The sequence below is a fragment of the Crocuta crocuta genome, unplaced genomic scaffold (assembly GCF_008692635.1).
Source record: "Crocuta crocuta isolate KB4526 unplaced genomic scaffold, BGI_CrCroc_1.0 scaffold197, whole genome shotgun sequence".
In the NCBI taxonomy this organism is placed as follows: Eukaryota; Metazoa; Chordata; class Mammalia; order Carnivora; family Hyaenidae; genus Crocuta; species Crocuta crocuta.
The window spans coordinates 9,860,945-9,875,541 of record NW_027532002.1 but is presented as its reverse complement, the minus strand read 5'-3'; the positions used below and the strand labels follow the sequence as shown (position 1 = coordinate 9,875,541).

At 40.9% G+C, this 14,597-nt stretch overlaps 1 long non-coding RNA gene across 2 annotated transcripts in view; it reads right to left on the bottom strand.

Annotated features, from left to right (window-relative positions):
* Positions 1–7,102, bottom strand: part of LOC144240901 (uncharacterized) — a 31,254-nt gene extending 24,152 nt beyond the window's left edge. Inside the window, exons 1-2 of one of the 2 annotated variants that reach the window (XR_013337889.1) lie at positions 7,079–7,102; positions 3,117–3,238 (exon numbers count right to left, since the gene is read on the bottom strand). This is a non-coding gene — a long non-coding RNA (uncharacterized LOC144240901). Of the gene's footprint in view, positions 1–3,116; positions 3,239–3,929; positions 3,984–7,078 lie in introns of those variants that run through there. The other variant, XR_013337890.1, reaches the window with a different exon arrangement.
* Between the last annotated feature and the right edge of the window lie 7,495 nt (positions 7,103–14,597).

The following is a 14,597-nucleotide window of genomic DNA, read 5'->3' as shown; positions in this document are numbered from 1 at the left end:
TGACAAACACTGAAATTGGGAAATGTTATGAATCATTGCCAATATAGAATTACACTTACATAGTAGTACACTATTTGTGTATAATAGATGTAATGTAATACTAGGAAAAATGCAATTAAAAGAGAAAGGGCATGAATAAAATTTATCATTCTCACTGGGTTGGGCGATAATAAAAGTTTTTGTTGGGGCAGATAGAGTAAGAGGTGGTTCCTCATAGGATAGCAGCATCAGTAGGTTTGGGAGGTAAGCATCCTAACTGTGTCACTTAATAACCATATAACTTTGGCAGGTTAATTAACTGTTACCATTCCATGCTATAGCTTCCTTATTTATTAAATGGGGATAATTTTAATAATGTTAGTGCCTACTTCATAAGCTTGATGTAAAGATTAAGTGAAAAAAATGAGTTAACTGATATTTACTGGGGTCCATCATATGTTAAACAAGCAACAAGCTAATAACTATATTGTTTTGTTGTGTCTTCTGTATTGCACATATCACTTCTATAATAAAAAGAAACAAAACAAAAAAGACATGTTTCTCTGCCCAGTAAGTCATCACAATGGCAAAACACAGACAATTGACAGAATGCTCTCTGTGACAAGCCAAACCTATAATACTACAGTCCCCTTCAACTGTGGTTTGCTTCCTAAGGTTTCGGTTACCTATGGTCAGCTGCGGTCAGGAAGCAGATGATCCTCCTTCTGACGTATATAGTAGCCTGACTCCATCACAATGCCTGTTATTCATCTCACTTCACCTCATCATGTAGGCATTTTATCATCTCACACCATCACAAGAAGAAGAAAAGTCTAATATTCTAAGACCATATTCTGAGAGAAAGACCATATTCACATAACTTTTATTATAGCATATTATTATACTTGTTCTATTTTACTATTGTTATTAATCTTATTGTGCCTAATTTATAAATTAAACTTTATCATAGATGTGTATACATAGGAAAATATATATAGAGTTCAGTACTATCCTACTACACTCCTACTCATGACTGCATTTTTTAAACTTTCAAATGTTTTTTTTTTTTTTTTTTTTTTTGCAAAGTAGGGGCCATAGAGAAAACATATGAGTTCATGACTATTTTTCTTTTTAAATGTTTTGATTTATTTTGAGAGTGCGCAGGGGAGATACAGAGAGGGTGGGGACAGAGGATCTGAAAGGGCTTTGCACTGACAACGAAGAGCCCAACTGGGGGCTCAAACTTAACCGTGAGATCACGATCTGAGCAAAAGGCAGACACTCAACCAACTGAGCCACCTAGGCAGTGACTCCCCCGCCCCCCACCTCCAAGTTCATGACTGTTTCTGAGTTTGGGATTGGATTTGTGATAAGAATAGAGATAGGATACCATAGTATGGCGCCCCCTAGGGTGGTGCTGAGCAGAATCCTTACAACCATGTATGTCAGTGAAAAGACTGCTAGGGTATTGGTATTTTGGAAAGTGAGATCATTTCTTTGGATTAATTTAGTGAAATGTGTTATGATCTAAAAATGTTACTGAACCCAGTAATATCACCTTGGAGAAATTACACATAAAGAAATCATTCTAAAAAAGAAAAAAAGCTAAATGTACCAGATATTTATAGCACTCTAAAATTAAAGAATTGAAAAGAATCTGAATGCCCAACAATAAGAAATTGTAAATAGTGTTTCAAGTTGATAAACTAGTATACAGTCATTAAAAATCAAAATTATAAAAAGTAGGTGCTAATAACTTATAATAAAGAAAGTTATAATGGGAGTGCCTGGCTGGCTGAGTCAGTAGAATATGTGACTCTTTTTATTTCTTTAATGTTTTATTTATTTCTGAGAAAGAGAGAAGAGAGACAGCATGAGCAGGGGAGGGTCAGAGAGAGAGGGAGATACAGAATCCGAAAGAGGCTCCAGGCTCTGAGCTGGCAGCACAGAGCCCGACGCGGGACTCAAACCCACGAACCGTGAGATCATGACCTTAGCCAAAGTCGGAGGCTTAACCAACTGAACCACCCAGGCACCCCTAGAATATGTGACTCTTGATCTCGGGGTGGTAAGTTAGAGCCCTACATTGAGCACAGAAATTACTTTTTAAAAAGTTAAAATAAAAAAGACAAACAGTAAGTATGTTGTAACTATATAAATCGCTTATGCTTATGGACAATATTTAAAAAGAAAAAAATCGGAAAAGTTTGTTAGGGTGGTGGAATGAAAATGACTTCTTTATTTCATGAATTGTTTTTATTATTGATATAATACACTTAGTGTAATTTTAAATTGTTAAAAAAAATTTTAAACTAGAAATTTGACTCAGCAACTCTATTTCTAGAAATGTATCCCAAGAAAAAAATCAAACAGGAAAAAATTTACACTTAAGATTATTCAAAAGAATGGGGCACCTGGGTGGCTCTGTCAGTTAAGCATCCGACTTCAGCTCAGGTCATGATCTCACCGTTCGTGGGTTTGAGCCCCGCGTTGGGCTCTGTGCTGACAGTCAGCTCAAAGCCTGGAGCCTGCTTCAGATTCTGTATCTCCCTCTCTCTCTGACCCTCCCCTGCTCACACTGTGTGTGTGTGTGTGTGTGTGTGTGTGTGTGTGTGTGTCTCTCAGAAATAAATAAGAACATTAAACAAAAAATTAAAAAATAAAAAAAAAATTTTTAAAAAGGGAGTGACTTGCAAGTGTGATAAATTTGGGTGGTTCACCCAGTTCTATGGAGGGGAGAAAGAACCCAGGCCTGATGCTCATGAATGAATGAAAATCTGCCCCAGTGCACCTATGGGTGGAGCTGGAGAGTTCATTTGAATCTATCATGACTGGATTTTCTTTTTAAATTCAGCATAATGATAATAATAACAATAAGATTACTAGTGTTTATACAGTGAAAAGTAAGTGTCCTTGTCTTAAGATTGCCAAAGTTAGAGACTGTTTTCCTTCCCTTGCTGGTTTTAATACTACTACTAATAATTGCTCACTTTTTTTTAGTGGTTACTATGTCTCAGAAACTAGATTTCCTGCATATATTTACTCACTCAAATCATCTACAACCCTCTGAATATGTTCAGCTGACAATCCTCATATTTCTAGACAACACTGTATCACAGAGAAGTTCATTATCTTACCCAAGGTTGCACGATTTATGAGCGATGGAACTGGAATTCAAACGCAGACAGTCTGGCTTCCCAGCCTGTTTGATTAATCTAATCATGCTGCTCTAATTTCCGTGGTGGTAGGATGGAATTCTCTAGACATAAAGAGAAGGGCCAAAGGACAGCATTATTTCCTAGCATAGGTGATGCTAAGCAGATTTCATCCACCTGACTCCTGAGCTGCTCTGGCCCCCACAGCAGTAGAGGCAGACTCAAGTGGTTTATCCATGGCTGCCCACTACTACCATTTCTTAGATGTCCTTCCTGGGATATATAAATACAGGGGTAGTTTTGGGATATATAAATACAGGGGTAGTTTTTCTGTATTACTTTTAAACAAATGGTTAAAAATTCACCTCAGAAGTCATTCTTTTTTGGTTCATAACTAACTCGTTCTCATTCTTTTTTATCAGCTGATATTCCATTTCTTTAACAAATCCCCTGGTAATAGATTCTTTCTAAACGATACTACAATTAGTATCTTTGGATATTAGTCCTTTGCATAAGTGAAAGCCACACTATATCCCTAGTAGTGAAATTATTATATCAAAAGGTATGGGCATTTTAAAGTTTACTAGATTGTACTTAATTTACCTCCAAGGCATACCAATCTGTGTTCCTACCAAACATGTGCCTCCACTTCGTGGATTAAATAAATGCATGTTCAGTCTGACACCCCCTCACCATCACACCCCATTCCCTAATTCCATTTTTCAAGGAAGTCTTTGGTCAGTGATTCTGTCCTCTGGGAAGAAAAGCAATACAGTGCATAGAGGACATGCCAACCTTCACTGGGAAGTTCTGTCCTCTCCATTCTCCATGAGAAGTGACTGATTCCAGGGCTGCGGTAGAGAAACTAGAATGAGTCTGGAACATCCTATTGTGCAATGCAGTGCTCAAAGAATTATGGGGGAATGTCAGTGAGGTCATAGAAACTGTCAAGTACTGAGGTGCCTGCGTGGCTCAGTCGGTTAAGCGTCCAACTTCGGTTCAGGTCATATCTCGCAGTTCGTGGGTTCGAGTCCCGCATCGGGCTCTGTGCTGACAGCTCGGAGCCTGCTTCGGATTCTGTCTCCCTCTCTCTCTGCTCCTCCCCCACTCATGCTCTGTCTCTCTCTCACTCAAAAATAATAAACATTAAAAAAAAATTAAAAAACACTGTCAAGTATGGAATAATTAGTGCTATAAAAGCAATTTTGACTTATATAAGTCATTGCATCAGATTAGAACCTACTGAATAAAATAAAAATCTATGAGTCTATTGTGATAAAAATAAATATATAAACAAATGGGAGTGAAAGTAAAGCTCTATCTTTTAGTAGTATGCTAACAAATAAATGTAGAAGGAATGACAGAATTAGAATATCACCAATCGGGAGCACCTGAGTGGCTCACTTGGTTAAGCATCCAACTTCGGTTATGGTCATGATCTCATGGTTCGGGAGTTCGAGCCCCGTGTCGGGCTCTGTGCTGACAGCTAGCTCAGAGCCTGGAGCCTGTTTCGGATTCTGTGTCTCCCTCTCTCTCTGACCCTCCCCTGCTCATGCTGTCTCTCTCACTCTCTCTGGGAAATAAATAAAACATTAAAAATTTAAAAAAAATAGAAAAGAAAATCACCAATCAGGAACCACCATAATAGTAATAAATGATTCAGACAAGACCATCAATAAATTCTAAAATGATGAGTGAAAGTTGGCTAGAGAACAAGATATTCATAGAGTCTAAAGTATCTCTTCACAAAGAATAGTCATTGATTGCTTATTAATTGATAGTACTAAATACTCATTAACTTATCAGTGGGAAAACATGGGGGACATTAGCTTAATCATATGACAAAAGTTAACATCACCAGTAATGGAACAAATCGACATTATGTGCTTTCTGTTATGTTATACTGAAAAAAACCCCACAACATCTGCTTGTGGGTTTTTTGTGGGTTGTTGTTTTTTTTTTTTTTTGCTTTTTTGGTTTTTGGTTTTTGCCAACAACACACAGCTTGAATCTAATCATAAATGATCATCAGGCAAACCCAAATTTCAACACAATCTACAAAGTAACTGGCCTGTTCTTTTCAAAAATGTCAAGGTCATGAAAGACGAACAAACTGTTCCAGACTGAAAAGAATAAAGAGATATAACAACTATGTACAATTCTGACGCTGGCTTGGATCCCAGACCAATAAAGGACATCATTGGGGCTAACAGTAAAATGTGGAAAAGGGGTCTGTGGATAGGTGAAAATAAAATATCTGTTCCTTTGTTTCACTGGTTATATATTATCATGCAGGAGAGTGTTTTTGTTTTTAAGTACTATACACTGAAGTAGTAAGAAGTAATGGGAACTTCAAGTCTGCAACGTATTCTCAAGTTCAGAAAAATACTATGTACTGTAATGAGAATAACAGGCAAATATGATAAAATGTTAACAACTGGAAAATCTGGGTAAAGTATATATGGGAGTTCTTTGTAATATATACCTTTTCCTATATGCTGAAAGTATTTAAAAACAAATAGTTAAGACAATGTTTAAAGTATAAAACTAATCATCATACCTACAAGAAAATTTACTAAACTTTCAAGGAACGGATAATTCTAATTTAATACCAGACTTCCAAAGAATGCAAAAGGACAAAACACTCCTCAATTCATTCTATGAGGCTACTGCAAACTCAGTAACTAAACTAGATATAACAGATACTAGAAGAAAAAATTACAGTCTCATGCACGAACACACATGCAAAATCCCAAACAGAGTATGAGTAAAGTATACCCAGAAATGTGTAGAAAAGATAATACACTGTAACTAAGTTCAGCTTATCCCTAGAATACAAGTTTCATCTAACATTAAATTTTGTAAATGTAAGTCATAACATTAATAGATTTAAAAAGAAAAAACATATATTCTCAAGAAGTGTATAAAAAGCATTTGTGGAAAAAACCCTTGGCAAACTAAGAATGGAGAGAAATTTCTTTAACCAGATAAATAGTATCCACAGAAAAAAAAAAAGATGCTCCCTTATCACCTCTATTCTACACTGTACGAGTGGTTGTAGCCAGCCCAGCAAGACAAGGAAGAAAAGGAACTGGGGAGAAGAAACAGAGAGAAGATATATAGGCATTAGGAGTGAAAAGGCAGAAACAAAATTGGTTTTATCCACAGATGATACAAACGTTTACTAGAAAACTCAAGATTCTTCAGACTAATCATCAATTAATAAATTTACTACGATGGCCAGATATAAAGTCAGTATACAAAAAATCAATTATATTTAGATACTCTGGCCAGAAAGGAAACTTAATTTCCAAAATGACACCATTAACCAGAGCAAAACAGAGACCCTAGTAATAGGTTTACTAAAAGATGTACAAGGAATTAAAGAAGACCTAAATAAATGCAAGCATTTAGCGTGTTCCTGAATAGAAAGATGTTATCTTAAAAATGTGGCTTAAGGGATGCCTGGGTGGCTCAGCCCATTAAGCCTCTGACTTTGGCTCAGGTCATGGTCTCACTGTTCCTGAATTCTAGTCCCGCGTCAGGCTCTGTGCTGACAGCTCAGAGCCTGGAGCCTGCTTCGGATTCGTCTCCCTCTCTCTGGCCCTCTCTCTGCCCCTTCCCTGCCTATGCACTTGCGCTCGCACTCTCTCACTTTCTCTCTTTCTCTCTCTCTCTCTCGACCTTTCCCCACTGTGTCTTCTCTTTCTCTCTCAAAATTAAACAAATAAAAATAAAAATCAACCGCTCGTTTGCAGTTTCCCCTTCCCCCTCTCACCCTCTGTATCTCTCGAAAATGAATAAACGTTAAAAATATTAAAACAGAAAACGAAACAAACACTCTCGTTTGCAGGTTTCCTTCCCTCGTAGCTGAGCTTAATCCAAACAAACACACTGGCTAACCCACCGCCTGCCAAAGCCACGCTTCCGAATCCCTCACCCACCTTCCACCAGGTGCTGGCTCCTCAGGCCCGGCCTACGGGGGGCACGTGACCCAGTTTCGGCCAATAGGCTGCAACGGGCGTCCGCAAAGGGCTTCTGGGAAAATCCCCGGTCTCGGGCTGGGCAGAGGAGACTCAGGCGCGCGTCTCGCGAGCTGCTTGCCCTAGTTCGAGCTCCCCCAGGAGCTGGCTCTGAAACAAGCATTCGAGCACCAGTAGTTTGTCTGGGAGATGGGAGGGGAGTGGGAAAGTGAGACCGGAAAAGACAAGAAGCCAATAAAAGATGAGTTATCAAAGCAAGTTCCCATGCGAGTTACTGAGGCATAATCCACCTGGGAAGCAATGTGGAACATGACTTCAAAGTGAGCCTCCCGCCCCAAGGGCGAGGAGCAGGCCTTACTTGACTATTGCCATCAGCTGTTGCTTGAGTGCTGGTTCCCAGAGGTTCCAGTGGCCAGAGACCCCTCAGCTAGGAGTGTGGGTGGGATGGGTTGCTAGCAGTTTGAAGCTGGGTCAGCATCCATGAAAATGGTACACGCCAAGACGGTATGGGCAGGGTACTGACGGCATTTGTTACATCCAACTTGCTCGCCCTGTTGAAATGTTTGTGAGAGAACGTGACATGGGGGGGCGAAGGGGGGGGGCGGCTGTAGCTGTGATGGGAAGGCAGAGAAAACTGAGTCCAGGCCCTAGAACTTGGGCATCAGAGAGCCACTGAACCCAAAGAACAAAGTCCTACCCCAGGACCTGCTGTGCGAAAAAAAGAGAAACTCCTCTTTATTAAACCACTGATTGTTGAGATAAATGCATTTTAAAAACCCGTATAATCTTTCTCTTGATGCTTTGCTCAGGGACATTTATTTAGCTTAATCTCCGTGGGCTTAGAGTTTTGGAAACCAAAGCCAGGAGACTTAGTGATATTTCTGATTTTTAAAAAAAAATTTTAAATGTTTTATTTATTTCTGAGAAAGAGACAGGCAGCGTGAGCAGGGGAGGGTCAGAGAGAGAGGGAGACACAGAATCGGAAGCAGGCTCCAGGCTCTCAGCTAGCTGTCAGCACAGAGCTCGACGCAGGGCTCGAACCCACGAACCGTGAGATCATGACCTGAGCCGACGTCGGACACTTAACCGACTGAGCCACCCGGGAGCCCCGTGATATTTCTGATTTTTGTTTGATTGGGGGAAAGAGAGAGAGAGAGAGAGGGAAAGGAAGAACACAAGATAATATCTTGAAAATACAATCTTGCCACAGTGGTTCATGACGGCTGTAGCTTCCAGTTGGGAAGCCAGCCCTTAATTCCCAGGCCGGGTCCTCACCCAGTGTGTAGTTCCGTTGCCTCCCCGGCTGTTCTCTCTCCGCAACCCCCCCACCCCAACCCCCCCCGCCACAAAGAGACCTGAGAACTGACCAGAACATCCAGAATTCAAAACCAGTCTTGAAAAAAATGTTTGTTTCCCTAACTATACATGTTGGGTTCAAACTTCCGTGAAGCAAACTGACTAGATATTGGAGTGTAGGAAGGGACACTCGGAGACCCAAGGGCAGAGTGGTACTTACTGGAAAGAAATTACACAGATGTGCTCTTTTCTTCCTTACCCCTACCTTGGCTTCTTGGATTTCTCTGTCAGGATTCACCTTAAGTTTGCCTGACTCAGGCCTTATTGCACTTCCTCTCTTAACAACTGCTCTCTCACCAACTGTTAGAAATGAACCTCAGCCTTAACAGGATCCTTTTCATTCAGTTCTCGTGGTTCTCTCCCACAATACTGGGTCCACGTGGCCATTGTGTTCAGCTGAGGTTGGCATAACTTCCCTCTGCACCTTCTAGATCCTATCTGCAGGACATTGTTCTGCCTTGAACACTTTATTTTCCTGAGTTTTGAAACGTATCACCTTTCCAGAATCTTAAGGGAAGTGACAGTGTGTCAGATTTCTAGCTGGATTTACTCATGTCACCCTCCCTTCATCCCTGAGACGGTGTTCTCCTCATTGCGAGATCATTTATGGAGAGACTATTGGAGTGTTCCAGAAGGATTGAAAGAAGGAGGTGCCTTTGACGAGGTCGAGAGTGTTCAGGGTGTTATGGCCATAGACAGAAGGAGGTGCCTTTGGGATGTCATGCAATGGACAGGAAGGTTTCCTCAGATGAAAGGCTTGTCAGTCCTCTGAGAAGGACCATCAGAACTTTGTTCTGACGAGTAGAAACTATTCTTCCTTTCTGAAATTACTGCCAAGCAGTCTACATACAGTTAACCAAGACTGCCAATTTTGCTTTCTAAATACTTCTCAACACTTTCTGTGTTCTCCACAGTTATTGCCAAGAATCTAGGCCATTATCTCTTACCTAAACATTCGTAATTGTTTCTTAACTAGTCTCCTTGCATTCACTCTTCTCCTTCCCACTCCCATTCCTATTCTAAATATAATCCAGAGTGATCTTCTCAAAGAAGAAAGCAGATTGTATTTTTGTTCTATCTTAAGCTCCTCACTGGCTTTATGATGTTTTAGTGTTTGACCCCAAATCCCAAACCTGCTTACCTATCTCTGCATCTTTGCAACTTCCTCTTCTGTTGTCATTCGCGGCCCTGTGCTTTAGCCACGGTGCCTTTGCACATGCTGTTCCAAACACTCGGGAACAATCTCCTGCATTTTTTCCCTATCCTTCCAGATTTTGTGTCAAATTCCATTTTCTCAGAAAACTTCTGTGATTCCTCCAGGTCAGTTCTGTTGGTTTTTACTATTGTAACATTTAGCACTTTAACTTCACAGCACTTAATACAGGTTATACTTAGTTATCAATATTTGTTATTAATAGATTAATAATGACCATCTCCTGTTATTAGATTGTTAGCTCCATGATGAGAGGGACAATACCTAATGAATAAACTACCTTCTGGACTGACACATGGTAGGTGCTCAATAAATACCTGTTGAATGAATGAACTAACTTTAAGAAGATAAGCAGAAACCAAAGCAGGGGCAAAGAAGAGAGTTTTGATCATCTGTGTTTCTGGGTTTACTCTGATGGCCTTTCTTACACAGAGGGAATTGTAGAAAACAGAAAAAAGAAATTTCAATATCATATTAAAAATTAGGTAGGGAAGTAGTGTTTTCTAACTATGGTTTTGATATATAGCTGAAATATATTAACGTCTGAATAGGAAAATGACTCTAGGACAGCTTGTAACTGGCTTCATCTGGTCCACACTCATTTCCAGGAAAACTGAATCACAAACAGTGAGACTAAAGAAAGAGAAATATTCCAAATGAGCTCCTGGAACAGTACAAACTGTAATTAACTTTGTCTCATTGCTGCCTCACACAATTAAATGCTACTTGTATTGATCACAAAAGGAACAATCGTTTCTATTGTTAATTTCTTTTCCTCGCAACTGGAAACTGAAACAGGCTTGCTGGATAGTAAAGGTTTGTTGTTTTTTTTTTTTAATTCCAGAAAATAAAATAAAATTCCAGAATCAAGCTAAAAATTTTTTAGGGCTTGACCAAGGCATATCTGAGGAAGAAAAGAAGAGATGCTCTCTTTGAATGACTCTATCTTTGGCTGGATGCAAAGGATATGGCTCTGTTTGTCTTCATCTCATAAAATTTGTGGAGTTTTCCCCCTCAAGGTTCCCTTTGCTTTATGGAATAGAATAAAAATGGATATAACCTACCTGTCTTCTCCATACAATTCTGTTATGTAGCTGGAGATATATTTCTGTGAAAAAAGGGTTGCCTTGCTATGTTAAAAATGTAGCCAGATTTGTTTTACTTGGGCATGGTAGGTCAGCAGACATGGACATGGCTGTCATGAAGGAACAAGTTTATACTCACAGGTCCCTAGAAATAGGAGGCACACCATGCCATGCAGGGCCACATGGGGAAGGACCAGGGATGGTCAGGACGCAGAAGAGTGGGAGAGGGCAGAGTATGGCCCAGAACCTTTCTTGGTGTTCTCTTGGGAAAGAACCGGCAAGGGAGGGTAGATACAATGAGTAGGCTTAGGATCGGATGGTTTGAATAATTTGGGCAGACTCTGGGCTATAGGGCTGGTCTTTAGTTGTCCAGCACCCAGCCCTGAGCTGATTTAGGGCTAGAAGAACACAGCTTAGTGTGGGAGAGTTTGATAAACGAGAGGGTTGAGGGTGTGAGCTCTGGATTGGTTGGTTCATGTATCAAAGGCACGCTTGCAGGGAAGTCCTTTCCTATCTGTGGGAACGAGCTAGCCCTGCGAGGAGCAGTCTCTCTAGCATCAAGAATACAGAAAATAAGAAAATGTAGTCAACACACTTTGGGAGGAGCCAACTGGGACTTTCTTGGGATTCTTCGAGGTGTTTCCTTCAGCTTGCTTGCTCCTTTCTTTTCCTTCCTTGTCCCCTTGCCCTTTTATCCTAATGATTATTCATTGAGGACCTAGTGCCTGTGTGTCAGGCACTGTCTGGAATTAGCGAAGTCTACTGTGTACAAGCACTGTCCCTGCCCTCAGGAAGCTCACAGTCCATGGGAAAAGGTGGGCATCAGCCTTGTGGTGGTGGTGGAACCTTAGGGACGTTGTCAGACTTGCTTTTAAAATGTTTTCTCTTGGGGCACCGTGTGGCTCAGTTGGTTAAACGTCTGACTTTGGCTCAGGTCATGATCTCACAGTCCGTGAGTCTGAGGTTTGCATCAGGCTCTGTGCTGACAGCTCAGAGCCTGGACCCTGCTTCAGATTCTGTGTCTCCCTCTCTCTCTCTCTCTGCCCTTCCCTCTTTGTGCCTCTGTCTCTCTCTCTCAAAAGCAAATAAACATTTTTAATATTTTTTAAAACTTATTTATTTCTGAGAGAGAGAGAGAGAGAGAGAGAGAGGCAGTGTGAGCAGGGGAGGGTCAGAGAGAGAGGGAGATAAAGAATCTGAAACAGGCTCCTGGCTCTGAGCTAGCTGTCAGCACAGAGCCCGATGCGGGGCTCGAACCCACGACAGTGAGTTCATGACCTGAGCTGAAGTCAGAGGCTTAACCGACTGAGCCACCCAAGCGCCCCATATTTTTAATATTTTTAACAAAATCTAATGTTTTTCTCTCTCCTTTCTCATGTTCTCATATCTTCCTCTGCCATTTCCTGCCCTTCTGTTGTCTGGGCTACTATTTAGTCAAGAATTACAGTAAATAAAAGAAAAAGGAGTCTGACTGAGTTTTAAGGGTCTCCTACCTGTGAGGTGTTGGGCTTTGGTAATAGGGCTTGTACTTCCTTTATAATAACAGTGGGGCTTTATTGCGGACAATTGTGCTGGCCAGAATCCTCTAGGTGAGAGGGGTGTGATTCTCTCTTATTCCACCTCATCTGGAAAACATGTAACACGTTTTTCTCCGAAGATGTCAAGCAAAGGAGTTATTATAGAGGCAAAGTAACATAAAACAGGGAATACCTTTATTCCCCCCTATTTGACATTCATGTACTTTGACCACTTGCATGACACACATGTTAAAGGATTAAGTAAGATTGTTTACAAGGATGCCTGGCACCCGGGATACTGAGTTATGGCAACTGTTTTCAGAATCAGCGCACTTTTGGGGCGCCTGGGTGGCTTAGTTGGTTGAGCGTCCAATTTCGGCTCAGGTCATGATCTCACAGTCTGTGAGTTCAAGTCCCATGTCAGCCTTTGTGCTGACAGGCTCAGAGCCTGAAGCCTGCTTTGGATTCTGTGTCCCCCACTTCTCTCTATGCCCCTCCCCTGCTCGCACTCTTTCTCCCTCTCTCTCTCTCTGTCTCTCAAAATTGAAATTAAAAAAATTAAAAAATTAAAAAAAAATCAGTGCACTTTCTCAGCAACACCTGATCTCACTGTGGGTCAGAGCTGGACTTGCCTGGAGAGCCCTGGTATTTTTGTCTGGGGGTGGGGGGGACAGTAAAATCTCTTAGTCTTTATGTGCTTCAATATTAAAAAAATTTTATATTTTATCTATTTCTGAGAGAGAGAGAGACAGCATGAGCAGGGGAGGGTCAGAGAAAGAGGGAGACACAGAATCCGAAACAGGCTCCAGGCTCTGAGCTAGCTGTCAGCACAGAGCCCGACGCTGGGATTGAACCCACAATCCATGAGATCGTGACCTGAGCTGAAGTTGGACACTCAACCGACTGAGCCACCCAGGCGCCCCATGTGTGCCTCAAATTTTGACCTCACTCTTGAATGGCAGCTTAGCTAAATACAAACTTTTAGGTTGTCCGTTGTTTTCCCTAAGCATGTCTGGTATCTGCTGCCTCTGAGAAGCCTACAGCCATTATAGATCATTCCCACCATCTGCTTCTTCTCTCTGGTAGCTTCACAGATCATCGTTTGTCTCGGATGTTCTGCAATATCACTTATATAAGTCGAAGTGTAGGTTTATTTTTATTTTTCCTTCTTGTATTTTAGAGCACAGTTTATATCTCAAGAATCATGCCTTTCAATAATTCTGGTTAATTTTCAAGTCATTGCCTTAAACATTGATTCTGTGCCATTCAATCCAGCACCACTTGTATGTATTTTGGAGTCTCTTGATCTCTTATCCGCCTCTTTTAACTGTCCCTGTGACACATTCTGGGCAAATGCTGCAATGACGTTTTCCAGTTTAGCAGCCCTCTCTTCACCTGTGTCCAGACTAGAGTTTATCTTATATGTTGAGTCTTAGATTTCATTGACTCTAATTTTTCTTCCTAAGAGTGTCAATTGGTAATTTTGTATAACCAAGTATTCTCATTTCTCTTCTGCCTATTTTGGATTTATAATTTTTTCCTTCAATGGATATTGTTCATTTGTCTCTTTTAGCTTCCTAAGTACATGCAACACCTTTTCCAGAGAGCTTCCTCAAGTTTCCATGGGATAGAAGTAACATTAAAAGACTGCAAGTTTGGGCAATGGCATCTCAGTGGAGACTAAAGATTTGAAGCTTCTTTAAATACTGAGCTCAGAGTAAGACCTCTTGTTCCTTTTTAGCCTGTTATGGTAGCAGGATTTGGGTTGTGGGAAAGGGCATTAAGCAGCCTTTAGTAAATGCCTGAACTAAACTTTCTCACTGACCCAGTGCAGTAGAATTTAGGGTCTGATTTATTGTATAGACGAAATATAGAAATGGGTCATTTCTTGAAAAAAATGAGGTTGTGGCTGCCACTTTATATCTACCTGTATGTGCCTCCTTTAGGGAAATAAAAATAAAAGTATAATTCACATACCCTTTATAACCTGCCTTTTTTCACTAGCTTTTATATCATGAACTTCTTCCCATCCTGACGTATTTTCTCTTACTTTTGTTAACTTCATTTTGTTCACTGCCCAGATTAATTGCTCCTTCGTTTACTCCATTTTCTCTTTATCTAATTATCTTTGTTTCCGTGGTGCACTTACACGTGAGCACCCTAATTTTGTCCTCTGGAGGGAAGCAGGAGAGTGGCCTCCTTCAGGCCTGCCTGTTGCCATGGAGACGACCAGGTGTGCTGGCAGAAAGTCTGTTAAGTACTGCTCCTGCCGCCAGGGTATGGAGAGGAAACCATGGGCTGGGGGGGGG